This window comes from Notamacropus eugenii, chromosome 3 (genome assembly GCF_028372415.1).
Source record: "Notamacropus eugenii isolate mMacEug1 chromosome 3, mMacEug1.pri_v2, whole genome shotgun sequence".
In the NCBI taxonomy this organism is placed as follows: Eukaryota; Metazoa; Chordata; class Mammalia; order Diprotodontia; family Macropodidae; genus Notamacropus; species Notamacropus eugenii.
The window spans coordinates 114,286,744-114,302,578 of NC_092874.1; the positions used below are offsets into that span (position 1 = coordinate 114,286,744).

General features: G+C 37.6%; 1 protein-coding gene across 4 annotated transcripts in view; it reads left to right on the top strand.

Moving 5' to 3' along the window:
• Window positions 1-15,835, top strand: part of CNOT4 (CCR4-NOT transcription complex subunit 4) — a 293,416-nt gene that overhangs the window by 189,271 nt on the left and 88,310 nt on the right. For 3 of the 4 annotated variants that reach the window (XM_072652636.1, XM_072652637.1, XM_072652640.1), the window contains one exon: window positions 1-300. This exon is cut by the window's left edge and continues 1,241 nt beyond it. The exons of the other annotated variant lie outside the window; for it this stretch is intronic. The gene's annotated coding sequence lies outside the window, so the exon portion shown is untranslated. Of the gene's footprint in view, window positions 301-15,835 lie in introns of those variants that run through there. 4 annotated transcript variants of the gene reach the window in all.

A 15,835-nucleotide genomic window follows, 5' to 3' on the forward strand; every position in this document is an offset into this window, starting at 1 on the left:
CTCTCTTTTTTTTCCTTTTTTTTTTTTTTTTTTTAAAGTTAAATTCACCTGACTAGGGCACTCTGGGATAGCACTGCATTGGGGCCATATGATCACCATCAGGAGCGAAACCTTTGACCTCCTCTGCCTGCAGCTTTTACTTAACCCTGTAGTTTCTGGACATTTGTGCAGTATTGAAAAGACAGGAAAAAAGGAAACATAAACATGGTTATAACCTGACGCTAAAACTAAAAACAAGGAAATGTACCTCTTTCTTCAGAATTAAAACTAAAATCTTAAATAAAACACAAAACTTGATGATCTTTGGGTTTTTTTTTTCCATTTTTGTTTATATTTAGCATATGGGTTTCAAACAATTGTGATGATCAGTCAAGTGTTGATTTATATTTCCATTTGTTAGAATGGTAATTAAATCTTCAGCATATAAAAGAATTATGAAATCAAGAAATTAAAGAAGACCGTTTGGGCAGGGGCTCAGTTCTTGCTATCCCCCCTGGAAATCAACATATCTGACCATCAAGATCTTCAGCAACTTTAAGCAGAAATCATCCATCTTTACTACTGAGGTCACATAGAGAACCCTCAAATACCAAATCTTCCTTAACCCACTTACATCACTGAGTGTTTGGCGGGACGAATAATGTTATACCATTGAACAAGATGATATTAGGCAGAACTCAGGTGTTCCTGATATCAGGAAGGAATCTGCCTGGTTTCTGTCTAGCTGTGGATTAGCTAGAGATATTCAAATCTCTTGCTGTTGCACTTTCAGCCTTGTGCCCCATTGAAAAGGATATTTCCAACTTGGATATTATTGCACAGATCTTCAGAATCATAGCTCCATCCTGTGATACATTAGAGGGTGGAATTGACCAGCTGGCCTTGGTTTTCTTTTATATTTGTACTGTACTTTTTCTAAAATGTTTGATCTTGCCCTTAAAAGTATTCTAAGACATGAAGTTTGGATACCTTGCATATGGAAAATATTAATCCCAATTAAAACTTTGTCATCATAGATTTGCATTGGTCCAATGAAAACAGTGATAGAGTTGTGAACTTGTTTACTTTGTTTTTTAAACCAACACAAAACTATATTGGAATTAGTACTTGTAAAATGTATTCATGCTGTTACAAGGGGTCAACGGGGCCTTGGGTAAATCAGTGAAATTGTTGCCTCTTTCTGTAAAATGAGTTAGCCCTACCTCTCTGTGATATTAAGATTTAAGAAACTTAACACTTGAAAATACAGACTGCTAAATGTGCTGCCATATGTTTTCTGGGCTACTGGAAAACAGGCTTTCAGCACCAGTGTTTGTTTTGACACTGAAAACTAATAATGCGTGTAAGATGAGCAAGCTTTCAGAAGTCTAATTCAGGGTATCTCATGGTGGTTTGATGCTGGTCAGACTTGTATCCTAACTCAGATTAAGTACCTTTAGTTATCCAAATGAGAGCTAAGTTCATTAGTACGAGACACTTAAATATTGAATCACTGAAGCCATCCTTGTCTGTCTACCCATATACTTCTATCCAGTTCCAGTGGCATGGCTTACTGAACAAGTAAGAGTAAAGAATCTTCTATTCACCCACAAGAGGCAGTCAAGAGAAATTGTCTTCAAAGGGATAACTCCTTGGAAAGTTTTATCAGTGCTTTCTAATTAAATGGGTATGATTTGAAGTAGCTCTTGTATGTACCTGTGATTTAATCATTCATCCACTGATGCAGATGGCCTGCTTGCCTGTAACTATGTAGAAGGTTGCCTGGGGAATGAGAAGTCATTTTTGCCCAGGGTCACCCACCTTGCTTGGCAGAGGCATGTGGAGGACTGAAATCCAGGTCATCTTTATACCATGACTTCTTCTAGAAGGGACTCTTTGAGGTGATTATTTCTGGCAATCAATAGTGACCTACATCATTTGGAATTTTATTTCTAAGAACTATGAGGAAAATCATTGTCCTAAATATCCAGGACAGTCCTAATGATAACTAGGCTTTGACTTTTTTTGGATTATAGGTTCAGAGGTGGATATTTTCACAAGAATCTGTATTGGTAAATGGTTTGTTAGCAGGCATATGTTTGTGCTCTTTTAATCCTTTCTACCTCTTACAGCTTCCTTTACTAATAATCTATAAAGGGAAGCAGGTGCATGATGAATGGAGATTTTTGTGGGCTGAATAATTTTAAAAATTATTTCCAAGATTTAGCTAATAGATGCTCATATTATAGACATTTTAAAAGAAGCAACTAGCCACTTATTAATTTTGTTCAAATAAAAATCGATAACATGTTTTTAAGAATTCCTTGTACATTTGGTCCTACAGTGTGTCTTTTCTATCTTGAATTTTTCTGTATTGCTAACATCTGCTTTTAATCACTCTCCATAGTACAAAGTAGATGAAGGAAATGGTTGGGAATGATTGAATAGTAGGATTCCAATTAATTGACCTTTTAACTCCTTCCCTTACCCGTAAGATTTTTATTATTGGTGTTTCCTTTCTTTTCCCTTCTTTTGAAATGCACCATGTGCTTTCTGGTTGCTTTTCATAAAATCATCATAAGGTAAGTGTGACACATAAACTAATCTCTTAAGCATTTATAGCTAAAAGGTGATGGATACTGAGGACAGAATGATTTCTTGTTTACCCAGAAATCATACCATGAGTCAAAGGGAGAGGGAAATAAATTTTTTGACAATGCTTAGTATAGTGTGCTGATTAGGTTTTTGCATTGGCCTAGATGTCCCCAAAACCCTTTTTTCTCCTAATTATTTTTTTTCCTTTTTCATGACTACATTGAGGTATAACTGTGTGGGAAGAGTTAAGTCTGAAATGGAGCTTAAGTGACAGAGATTGATATGGATGGGCATTGCAGATGAATGTCTGTGTTTCTTTGCTTCAACCCCAAAGGCTAACAACTATCAATTTGGCTTGCAAAATATCAAATGCTAGCTGAAAACAATATGTACTCATTAACGTTTTTTGGGTTTTTCTTAGCTAATATTCACTGAGCACAAACTATTTTCAGCAGATTGTAGTGGGATGGTAGAATGTCAAAGGAAATAGATATTGTCCCTTTCTTCAAATTAATGATCCAATTAATAGTTTGTATTTATAAAGGCTCTTTAAGGTTTGCAAAGCAATTTGCATATATTATTTAACGATCCAAAGAGAGACAGAATACTTGAAAAGTACCTCACACAAAGTAGAGAACAAATAGTTGTAACTAAGCATGCAAAAAGATTTTTCAAGATTTCCCATCTGCATATGAAAAATGGCCATTTCAAATTTTATAAACATTATTTCGTTAATCAGTGCACACAAATGATGGGGGTCCTGCTAGCTGAATGAAAGAACATGTGCCTTCATAATTAACATCACAGAGCAAAGTTGTGTTCTTGCACTATTATATATCTTTCAGCCATATTTGTTGCCTCTAAAGGTTGATTTAGGTATGTGCTCTGAATTTAAGTCTGGCAGCATTAAAAAAAATTTTTTATTATGAATTAAATGAAAAATGAACATTTAACATGGTAATAACAAAACTGCCCCATTTTTCTGCCCCCCTTCTGAACTTTGATGTATTTTTTAAAAGTTGCATTGACTCTTTTAAAGCATCACCATCACTTAAATTACTAGCTTTCTAACCTCTTCTCCCTCTTTCCAATAGAAGTCCTCTCTTCAATAACATCTCCACTCTTATACTCTTAAAGGAAATTGCTACTGTAAGTTATGGTCCTTTGTGGTGCATAAAAATTGTGCGCCTTGATTTTTAGGTCACTTTGCAAAGGCAACACTTACATTCTGCCCAGTAGTGTAAAAATACTGACTTGCCTTTGAAAGCAATAGATAATTTTTTATCATTGGCAGTATTTACTCATCCTTAAAGAGGAACCAAGTGTTTAGACAATGACTAAAGGCTGATTTGGTGCTAATTTTGAAAAGCAGTGAGAGCGTTTGTAGAAAACGTTCACAGAGTTCTGAGCAGCATCCCAACAAATGTGTTATGTCTTGGTTCTTGCCATGAAAATTGTCAAGACCTGGATACCATAGTCAGTTTCCTGACAACATCTCCCTGTGCCACCAACTCTCGAATTGACCTGTTGCTAGCTAGCCAGCTGCAAAATCAGTGGCCCAGTCTGCTGATGGGGATTTGCTACATTGATTATATCCAGAAGGAATCAGTGTCAGGAGGTTTTGTGAAGAAGATAAATTTGGAGCAGCTGTGGCTGTTTAAGTTGAGGGAGGAAGTTGTAAAGGTGCTGATGTGGACTTGGAACAAGGTGGAAGATCCAATTTGGCAAGAGATGAGCTCCTGTTGGGCTCTAGCTATTGAGGGAGTTGTGAAGGTGAATCGTGTGGCAGAAGTGATTGAAGCGTAGGCAGTGACATAGGAGTTGCAGTCCTAATCAAAAAAAGACTGGTGGCATGAGCAAAACTGCCTTTTAAAAGGTTGCTATTATATGTAAGAGGAATCAGTCAAGGGTAACATGGAGGTAAGTATAGGAGGCTTATGGGAAGAATTCAGGTTACGTTGACAAATCTAAATTGTGGCCACAGAAGAAATGGATTTAAGAGAGACTGTAGGGGAAACAAGCAAGATTTATTGATGAATTGGGGGAAGACTTTTTAAAAATTACCTCATGGCTTTGAACCTGAAAAATCAAGAGTAGTGAAAATACTTACAAGAAGGGGTAATGGATTTCCTTAGGAAAGGGAAAGGGAAAAGCTCTATTTTTCATGTTATATAGGACATTCACATGAAAGTAGGACTGGAGTTGAAGATTTGGGAGCCTCCCTGCTAAAGGAGGTAATGGAAGGTACATGAGTACAGAAAGAAATACCTTTAAATAACTATGATTGTTGGACCCAAGACAAACCTGATTAACAGTTCACTGGAGGCCTGGAGGGAACAAAAGGAGAAAATAAAGGAAACTACAGTTACTATCAAGGAAGAAATGGTTTACTAATGATAAAGGAGAGCTGCAATTAGTAGTTAAAGGTAACAGAGAACTAAAAATGATATCAAGATTTGGTCAAGGGAGAAATCAGACCTTAAGGTAATTTCAGTGCAGTATTAAAAATAGGAACTAGATGGAAGGAAAGTAAACTAGTAGACTGTAAGATCTTTGAGGGCAAAAACTGCATTTTTTTTTTCTATGTGCTCCAAGTAGGCCATTTATAAATATTTAGTCAAATTGATGATGAGGAAATGGAGGCTACTACAGATTTGCCCATTTAAAACGGGTCATCAAAAAAAAGTGTATGTGTATGGGGGGTGGGGGTGGGGGGTGGAGACAGTAGCTGAAAAAAGGCAAGGCTCATGATGACTTTGCCATTACTTTGAGACCTGGGTGGATTTTAAAAGGTAGAAGAAAAAAGTGATAAGGATGAAAGTGTGGGAAGTAAAGTATTTCAAATACGGTGGGATTATAAGAGAAGATGATCCTGGAGTACAAACTGTCCTTTGGTGGGAGAGAGCAGAACTGTTTTTTATGTTAACAGTTGTATAGATAGATTACCTTAGAGAACCAATTGAAGTTTTCTTTCTCTTCAGCATAGCAGCAGTAGTACCAGAACTTTATTAAGGATGAACCTGGCTGTGGATCTTTTCTGCTCATATATTACTTCCATCAAGGAAAAATATCAAATTTCTTTTTCTTTAAGCTTTTCTATTCACTTGTACCCAGTTTTTTTTCCCTGCTGCATCTATGTGGGGATGAGGGAAGGGTTGTATTTTTTGTGTTTGTAGTAAGGGTTTTTCAGATTTTTTTTCTAACTAGTGGTGGCAATGAGTTCCTTCTCTCATAGTCACATTCTTTCATGGCACCTCTACTGTCCTGTAGTTTAAGAAAAAAGTGAGATAAATATTAGCATCTCTTCTCCCTTAAACAAGTCTTAGACCATTCCCATTTTGGAATTAAGAGCTAAAAAAGCATACACTGGGGTTTAAAGAAATCCCTTGAATGTGATCGTTTTAAGAATGATTCTGATTTCAAGTAGGGATGGGAGTAGGACATATCTATGTTATTTTACCTTATTTTATCCACTAGTTGCAAATATGTCTAACAGCCTTTTGGAAATCATGATGATATGATGATACTGGGTACCTCAAAAGAGTAGTCTCGGACTAAAAACAAATAACAATATATGTAAATATACTCTGATTTTTAAAAGGAATGCATTTCTACATGGTCATACAAGTAAGTACTCTACAGGAGGCACATGCACTTGTGTGGTGCAGTCATGAATGTGCTGGTAAAGATTTAACTGGCTCACTTAAAAAAAAAAAACCACCACCAAAAAACACCACCACCACTATAATATACTTTTAAGTTTAATCTGTATCATTCCTATTTTTTCCATGACTCTCTTAGGTCTGGAGTCTAGGCTCTCAATAAAGCAGTAAGTTTAATTTGTAGCGTTTGCTGATTTCTGAGCTGTAAATGCTTACACTAAAAATTTGACAATTGGCCACTGGTTTGGAACTGGCTCCAGCACATCACTGAATGCACCAGATAAGTGAGGTTCAGCCACCCTGTTGGCCCCTGAAACCCTTTCAAGGGGTATGGGAAGTCAAAACTTTACATAATAATACTAAGATATTTTAATTTCTAATATTGTAAATATTGATAGCTATAAAGCACATAAAAGTTTTGTGGGGTAGAGGATTCTCAGTAATTTATAAGGGTATAAAGGGGTCCTGAGAACTGAAAGTTTGAGAACTTAGGGTATAGTGACAGTGATGGTCCTGCATAAGTGAAGGATTCCAGCATAGTGTGTAGTAGAAAAAGCACTGAACTTGAAGCTGAATTTGGGACCTACCTTTGCCACTGTCGGTATGATCTTGAGCAATTCCTTTAACTTCCTTTGACCTCCATTTCCTTTGTATAGAATGAAGAGATTGAAGCAGATCTCCCAAATTCTTTCCAGTTCTAATATTTTATGATACTGTGATCCCCAAGTATTCATAATAAAGGTCCTAAGGAAGGTGGTTAGGGGGATCCTGGGATTATAGCTTTAGAGCTAAAAGGGGCAATCTAATCCAAACTCCTCATTTTGAGGCCCGTAGGAGTTCAGTGACTTGCCCAAGGTCTCACAGGCAGAGATGAGGTTTGATTCCAGTCTCTGACTTAAAATCCAACATGTTTCCACTGCATCATATTACCTCTCATGGTTTCACCTGAAAAAGAACTGGCCTACTTTCGCCCGATCAACTCATGCACATTTTCTTCCCTCCTTTTTCCTCCCTTATACTGCCAGTCCTTAGTACATCTGACTTCACCAATGCATGCTATCTTCCAAGAACCTCATACTCTAAAATTATCCTCCTCTTTTCATCCCAATCAGAATACCCATTTATTGAGTTCCAGCTAAATGTTCTGATTGAAGTAATTGACACTACAGTATGAATTACTAAAAGATATTACTCGGTTATTTTCATCCCTGAATAAGAGTTTATTAACTCCAATGAATCCCTAATTAATAGACTTTGTGAGGAGAGACATTTTTAAACCAGCATAGGGATCTGATACTCTTTGCCAATTCCCTTATGTGAGTCTATCCCCTAACTCCATGTGCATATGCAGATGTACCTTAACCATTCTGCCAAACCAAAGTAGGTGAAATAAACATTGTTTAGAAACATTCATTCTCATAGCCAGTTAGTTACCAGCATGCCTCAATTTTATCTAGAGGTTGGTATCTGAGCAGTGGTTGGATGATTGTCAGTTATATTTTAGGTAAAACTGAGGTTGGATTAGATTTTTGCTGAAGTGCTTTCCAACTTTGAAATTTTAGTATTCTGTCTTTTGTGGCAGCAATAGCAACTGAGATTTCAAAGTGCCGAATAGAAAGGAACTTTTGAAATCATCTAGTCCAAGCCCCTTCTTTGTTTTATGAGATAGCTGTGACTGACTTGCCCAGGGTCACATATATGTTTAACAGTAGGGTGAAGATTATAATACAGATCTTTTGGCCCCACTCCAAGTGCTCTTTAATTTCTTTTATTTTTTTCCCAAATTTTCTTTTCTTAAAATTGCGAACTTGACAAACCATAATTAATATGAACATTTCCAGATGCAAAGACCAGAAAGAGGCTTGTCAGTGAAATCTCATATTTCTATTATGTGTAGATTCTTTTTAAAAAGTATATTTAAAGCTCAAAAAGGGGATTTTTCTTGTAAGTTTAGCTTGAATTGCCCTACTGTTGTCTAAAACTCCAGTATGGGACTCCCATATGTAATACATATATTTCAGCTGATTTGCCCCTTCAGTGAGCACATAGGAAAACTGCATAGGGTAAAGGTTATCACCAGTCTTAGATGATCTACAGGATCTACATATACAAGAGTAGTTCTGAGTTACAGTTCTCAAGAAAAGACTGGGCAGGGTCAGGTTATGTCCAGTAAGGACCACATGTAAACATGGGTAAAAGATCCACTGGGGCCAACATGTGACATATTCTTGGTCAATGAGTCCCTCCCTATTCCTGTGTTCTTTGGCTCACCTTTGTTGCAAGAGTTTATATTTCTTCCATCTAGGACTTTTAATTCACATTAGATTTTTGATTTCCGCTTGAAGTCTCTCCATCTAAAACTTTAGCTGGTTTAAGAGAACTATGTGCCTCTAGTCCATTTATGACACCTGGGGTGAAATACTATCTATGCTACCTTTTTGTGTCTTGAACTGAAGTGAAATGCCTCTGTCTGTCTGTCTGCACACCAGTCCTTCCCCAAACCTATACCTGTATTGATATCATTAATCACTCAACAAAGAAAACTCTGGGCAAGTAGAATAATGGGAGTTGCTGCTACTCTTGGGAGAGAATTGGGGAGGAAGGAATGTTCTCTGCACACCAACCATGACCCTTCTCCTTTGTCATATCAACTCTATTTCTATCCACCAATCATAGCATGACACTTTTTGGTGGAAGTGGTAACAATAGTCTCACAAGGGGAGGACTGAAGCACACATGCCTGGGTATTCAGTGCCTGCTCAACCCTTGTTTGTGAGCATGACCCCAAGATGGAGGACCATCTTCATAACTTGAACTTAAGTTCTCAGCTGCCATTCTGCCAGCTCCTCCCAGAAATCTTCATAAAACAGTCCTAGGAGTCTGTATGGAAATGTCAGTAACTGGTGGTCTTTGAATAACATCTGCTTGAGTACGTCTCATCTCCATGGCAATGCAGGGTTACAAGACATTAAATTTAATGTACTAGTACCAACATTGTCCTGCTTATCTGTGTCCCCATCTGCACTTCCTTCTGTTTTCTTCTGTGTATTTTTAAACTGCTTCAAGAACAGTCTTTTCTCTCCTCCCCCCTTTTTGGCATCTATATCATTCCCCACCACAGCTCCACCCATCCGCCCCAAATAAGTAAAAGCTTTCCCTTTTAACAACCAAGTGTAGATGAGCAACACAGATTGACACATTGGTCCTGTCTAAAAGTGTATGCCTCATTCTGAATCTCCCATTCCATTGCCTCTTTGCCAAGTCGTGGGAAGCATGTTTCATCTTTAGTCTTCTGTAGCCATCATTGCTCGTTGAATTGATCAGAGTTCTTTCAAAGCTGTTTTCTTTTACAATGTTGAAGTCACATATATCGTTCTGGTTCTCCTTGCTTCACTCTTCATCAGTTTATACAAGTCTGCCCAGATTTCCCTGTATCCATCCCTTCTGTCATTTCTTGTAGCTCAATTATATATTGCTCATTGTCGTTCTACTATACTACCCTTCTCCCCCAATTAGTTCTTAACTCCCCTCTCTACCTCTAAGCAGCAAGTTAAGGCTATTTGTGTCCTCATATTAATGTCAATTTCCTTCAAGTCACTTTTTCAAGAAGAAAGTGATACCACATCAAAGATGAATAAGAGAATATCCCTGTAGGGTGACTATTTTAGGGATAAGAAAAATGAGAGCTAGAAGATGAAGTGATTTCCTGAAGTCATAGGACGGTAAGGGCAGAACCCAAATTGAAACTCAGATTCCAGAATGATCAGAATAATACACTGTCTGATCAACCTTCCGGAAAACCTTTTTTTAAAACCAGTGGAAGAATATGTCACGTCCCTGCTTCAGGATGAATAGTTAAATAACATTAAAAGCAAGGTATAGGTCAAATCCCATTGCAACCTTATGAATGCAATAAAAGGTTGTATACCTTAAGATTTCTAAACCCTAATTTTTGCTTTGATCAGTATTTGAAACAACAAAAAGATTTAGAAAGAGCATAATGTTAGAATGGAATTTGACCTATGGAATAAACCATTGCACTTCTTCCCTCTCTTTCTGAGACATGGAGGATGCTTGCTATTCTTAGAATCAAAAGGATAGGATCTTTTAAAATCTTTTCTTGTTTATTAAGAATGGAATAAAAAACAACCAATTTTTCTCAAGTCTAGTTAAGGTTAAGTTTAGCTGAATGAATACCTAGGTTCATGCTGCCCCCCAAACCCAGGGAAGAAACAGACAATAAGGTGCTTCTGGTGTGGACAAACCACAGTCAAAAGTGTAAAATTTGGACCAAGTGTGGGGATGATGAAATCTGGCTCCTGGCTCTCCCAGGGAAGCAGGAAATTGCCAGTAATGACATTGAATAGCCATTGATTACGCATCCACAAAAATCTAATCCCAGTCCTCATACATTTTCCTTCCCTCCATTTTCATTCCCTGATTAGCCTAGTCTTGGTATTCTCTTGAGCAGCCAGCTGTGAAAGCTAGGCCATGAGGTTGACATGTAAGGTTTAGACTAGCTGGCTCATTGTTTGCATTTTGAGTGCAAGCTGAAACATTTTTCATAGTAATTTTAAAAATAAAACTGCAATGTGTTGCAGTGTTCCCTTGTCTTCCCAGATAAATGATTTTCCCAGGTCATTTCAGGGAAATTTCAAACTGGACTGGTTCCTGACAGATCTCTGAGAAAGAAAGGTGAAGCAAAATTCCAGGGCTATTGGCCAATTCATTCTCTCAGGTGTCACCCTGGAAGTATTTATACAAACGTTTACAAGATGATGGAACATAGTGTAGTATGTTCAGCCTTGCTGAGGGTGGAACTACCAGTTTCCCAACCAAAGGACCATCTGCCTGAGGGATTTCCAAAATGTTAATTCTGATATTAAACACTTTTCTGGAGGAAAGTCGGCTCCCTGAAGTCTGGATAGCATCAAACTACTGAGAGGAAAACTTTAAATAATTATCCTTAAAGCAAATTTTGTAAATAGCTTTTGTTCTTGACTGTGATTAGCAGCTCTGGTATTTCCATGAAATTTTCTTTTAGTAACATCTCTTTTAGGATTAACATTTCTTATATAGGAATCAAGATCATAGATTTTGAGCCAAAAAAGGGCCTCGGAGACCATCTAGTCCCACCCCTAATTTTACAGATGAGGAAACTGAGATCCTCCGAAGATATGACTTGTGCAACACAAATAAGGAGAGTTTGAATCTAGGTTCTCTCAAACCAGTGATTTTTCCTTTTTTATGACCTTGGTCACCTATCAGATTATAAACTACTTGAATCAGGGACTGTTATGCTTTTTATCTTTGTATTTCCAATATGTAGCATTGTGACATATATAGGCACTTAAGTTATTGTTGAAAAGAAGGAAATTGAATTTACATCCACCCCTTTCTCTGTAATCCCACCATCCCACCATCCCAACCTACTCGATATCACCTCGTTCTCATCACCTTTGACCTGGGCAATTGCAATTGCTTCTTGTCTTCCTGGCTCAAGCCTTTCTCCACTCCAGTCCAAGATGACGTTACTAAGGCACCATGTTACCCCAGCCCTAGATAAATTTCAGTGACTCCTTACAAATACACCCTACACTATTCAGCATTTAATGTCCATTACAACTTAACCCCAATTTTCCTTTTCAAACTCCATCTCCATTTCTCCCCTTCTGTACTACATGATCCAGTCAAACAGGGCATTCCTGCAGTTCTCACACTACGCTCCATCTCCTGTGCTGGTAGACATGCCCAGAAGGCTCTCCTCTCTGCCTTCATTTCTTAGAATGTCTAGTTTCCTTCCAAGCTCATTTCAAGCAAAACCTTTTACATCAGGTTTTTCCTGATCCTGTCTCTACCCCACCACCCAACTGATGCCATCGCTCCTATGAGAAAACATTTTGTCTTTATTTTGTGGTATAATGATAGTTAGCGTTTATATAGCTCTTTAAGCTTTCTGGTGTTTTTCAAATATTGTCTCGTTTTATTCCCACGATGACTCTGGGAGGTAAGTGCTATGATTATTATTCCAATTTTACAAATAGAGTAAACTGAGGTGGACAGAATTTAAGTGACTTGCCCAAGGTCATACAGTTAGGAGATATTTGTAGATTGATTTCATTTCAGGTCTTCCTAACTCCAAGTAACACTCTGTCTACTGCTCCACCCATATGCTGACATATAGGTACATGTAGTCAGTCTCCTCCAATTAAATGTAAGCTCCTTGAGAGCAAGAACTGTTTGCCTTTTTTCTCTATATCCTCAGTACCTAGCATGATGTTTGACTAATAGTAAGAACTAAATAAATGCTTGTTGCTTGCTTGAAGCTTGAGTACATAGTGACAAGCAACTCTTATGAAGACTCTGGAAACCGGGGTTAGCTGTGTCCAGACAAATTGGACAGATAGTAAATTGTTTCCCTGGACTGAGAAAGGGCTTTCAGAAGCTATTCTCTCCTCCTGTCTCTAGAGAAAACTGAACCAAACCAAATAGAAATAGTTGTGGTAGTAGTAGCGGTGGTGGTGGTGGTGGTAGTAGTGAACATGTAATGCCTTAAGGTTTGCAAAGTACTTTACATATATTTTCATTTGATCCTCATAACAACCCTGTGATATAGGTGCTTATATTATCCACATTTTACAAATGAGGAAACTGAGACTGACCGTGAATTTTCTAGGGTCATACAGTTAGTATCTGAGGCAGAATTTGAACTCACGTCTTTCTGAATCCAACTCCAGAACTCTATTCAGGGTACCACCTATGTGGGTATATGTACATGTTGTCTCTTTCAATAGAATGTAAATTTCTTGAGGTTGGGGGCTATTTCATTTTTCCCCTTCTATATCCTGAGCTATCTACTCTATTACCTAAAATGTAGGTAAATGAATAGTTTGAGTATTTTTGTCAAGACCTATTCTTTCATCTCTCAGAGGAATTCTTTAAGTGACTTGCCTAGAGTCTCACAGCTAGTAAGTGTGTGAGGCCAGATTTGAACTCACAAAGAAGTCTTTCTGACTCCAGGCCCAGCACTCTATCCACTGCAATTCTGTCTCTCTAGCTGCCTACGTACCTACCTAGTCGTCATGTGTGTTCCTGTTCATATGTCCAATGTTTCCAGGTGAAAACATCCTCAGTTTCCTCAATAAGAACATTATAGGCTTAGTCTTTATATCTAATTTATAATTTACACATTATATACTGTTATATATAATTTAATATTTCTTCATATTTTCAAATTTTTCTTTGTATTTATTCTTTCTCCTGCTTTGATCTACAATCGTTTTCACTTTTTTCTAATATCATTAGCGAGACAAAGCAAAATTTTTCCCATCTTTGTTATTTCTTGTTTTCCATTAATTACTATTATTTTTATTACTATCACTTCTCTAGGCTAAAATGTAGACTCATGCTAAAAACTGCAGACTTATACTAAAGCTGATTTTCTATGTATTAGTAGTGCTCTTGAGGAAGTAGATCACATTTCACTAAGAGATCAATGTTTTACTTTTTGATCATGATCATTCCTATCTCAATATTATCTTAATGTCCCAAATGAAAGTGGCATTACTTTGGAATATTTCCTTGGAGTATTTGTTGTATTAGTGGTACATTTAACTGTTTCGTATTCTAATTTTCTTCTTCTTTGGGTACATTTTTGCTAGAAAAGTGACTAGAGAACAGATAAAAACTAATTGGCACAAGCAGAGATTAAATATATGAACTTGGCTTCTTTTTTTTAAAAAAACAATTATTATTTATTTTTAGTTTTCAACGTTCACTTCCATGAGATTTTGAGTTTTAAATGTCCTCTCACTCCCTTCCCCCTTCCAAGACGGCATACAATCTAATATAGGCTCTACATATACATTCAATTTGAACATATTTTCACCTTAGTCATGTTGTAAAGAAGAATTAGAACCAATGTGAGGAACCACAAGAAAGAAGAAATGAAGCAAAACAACAGAAAAAGAGAGCAAATAGTATACTTTGGTCGACTCTATAGTTCTTTCTCTGAATGTGGATAGCATTTTCCATCAAGAGTCTTTGGGAGTTGTCTTAGATCCTTGCGTTGCTGAGAAGACCTACGTCTAGCAAAGTTAGTCATTGCACAATGTTGCCGTAACTGTGTACAATGTTCTCCTGGTTCTGCTCACTTCGCTCAACATTAATTCATATAAGTCTTTCCAGGTTTTTCCTGAAGTCCACCTGCTCATTATTTTTTATGGAACAAAAGTAGTCCATTCCATTCATATACCACAACTTGTTCAGCCGTTCCTTAATTGATGGGCATCCCCTCAATTTTCAATTCTTGGCCACCGCAAAAAAGAGCTGCTGTAAATATTTTTGTACATGTGGGTCCTTTTCCCATTGTTATGATCTCTGGGATACAGACCTAGAAGTGGTATTGCTGGGTCAAATGAGTATGTACAGTTTTATTGAACTTGGCTTCTTAAGCAGTGCTCTTACCAATGAAACTAAACCATCCATTGACCATTTGCATTAAAAATAATGACTGTCATTTTTATGGTGCTTTAAGCTTAGCAGAATGCTTTGCATGCATCTGTTTTCTGCCATCACATTTTCTTTTCCTAAAGATTTCGACCACATTCCACTGTGGTCGAACAAGGAGTTTTTGGAGTATCAGCTAGGAAGACAGTCTGGAAGCTCTTGTGACTTGGGCATTAGGTTGGGATTTCAAGGCTGAGGAGGTATGTCAGGGACAGGACCATTTTCCAATAGATAAATGGTCCAAAGATAGAACAGGCAGTTTCTGAAAGGAAGAAATCCAAGATAACAACTATTTGAAAAAGTGCTCCAAATCATTAATAATTTAAGAAATATAATTTAAAACAAGTGTGACTTCATACTGATCAAATTGGCAAAAGTGACTAAAAATGAAAATGACAGTTGTTGGCGTGGCTATGGAAAGGAAGAGGAGAAAGAAAGGAGGAACATGATAATGCTCAGCGGAACTGTGACATTCTCTGGCCCTTCTGGGAAGCAGTTTGGAACTGTGTCCCCAAAGCAGTAAACTGTGCATGTCCTCTATGACCCCGCAAGACCGTTGCTGTGCCTAAATCCAAAAGAGATCAAAGAAAGAAGTAAAAGACCCATGTGCACAGAAATGTTTAAGGCAGCTTTTTTTGTTGTTGTAGTAGAGAACTGAAGGCTAAAGGGGTGGGTATCTATCAGTTGGGGAATGGCTGAACAGGCAGATCATGGTATATGAAAGTAATAGAATATTATTGCAAAAGAAATCTTGTTTTCAGTGTATTCAGTGGTGGGGAACCACATGTGGCCCTCTAGGTCCTCAAGTGCAGCCCTTTGACTGAGTCCAGGTTTTATGGAACAAATCCTTTCATTAAGAGGATTTGTTCTGTGAAGTTTAGATTCAGTTAAAGGGCCATACCCAAGGACCTAGAAGGCTACATGTGACCTCGAGACCTCAGGTTCCCCACCCTTGAATATGAACTGATACAGAATAAGGTGACCTGAACTAAGAACACAAATTATACAAAAACAGCAAGGTAAACCTGGGCTCTAGACACTCCAGAAGGCCATAGATGAGGTGAGACACTACCTCACTCTGGATCTTGTGT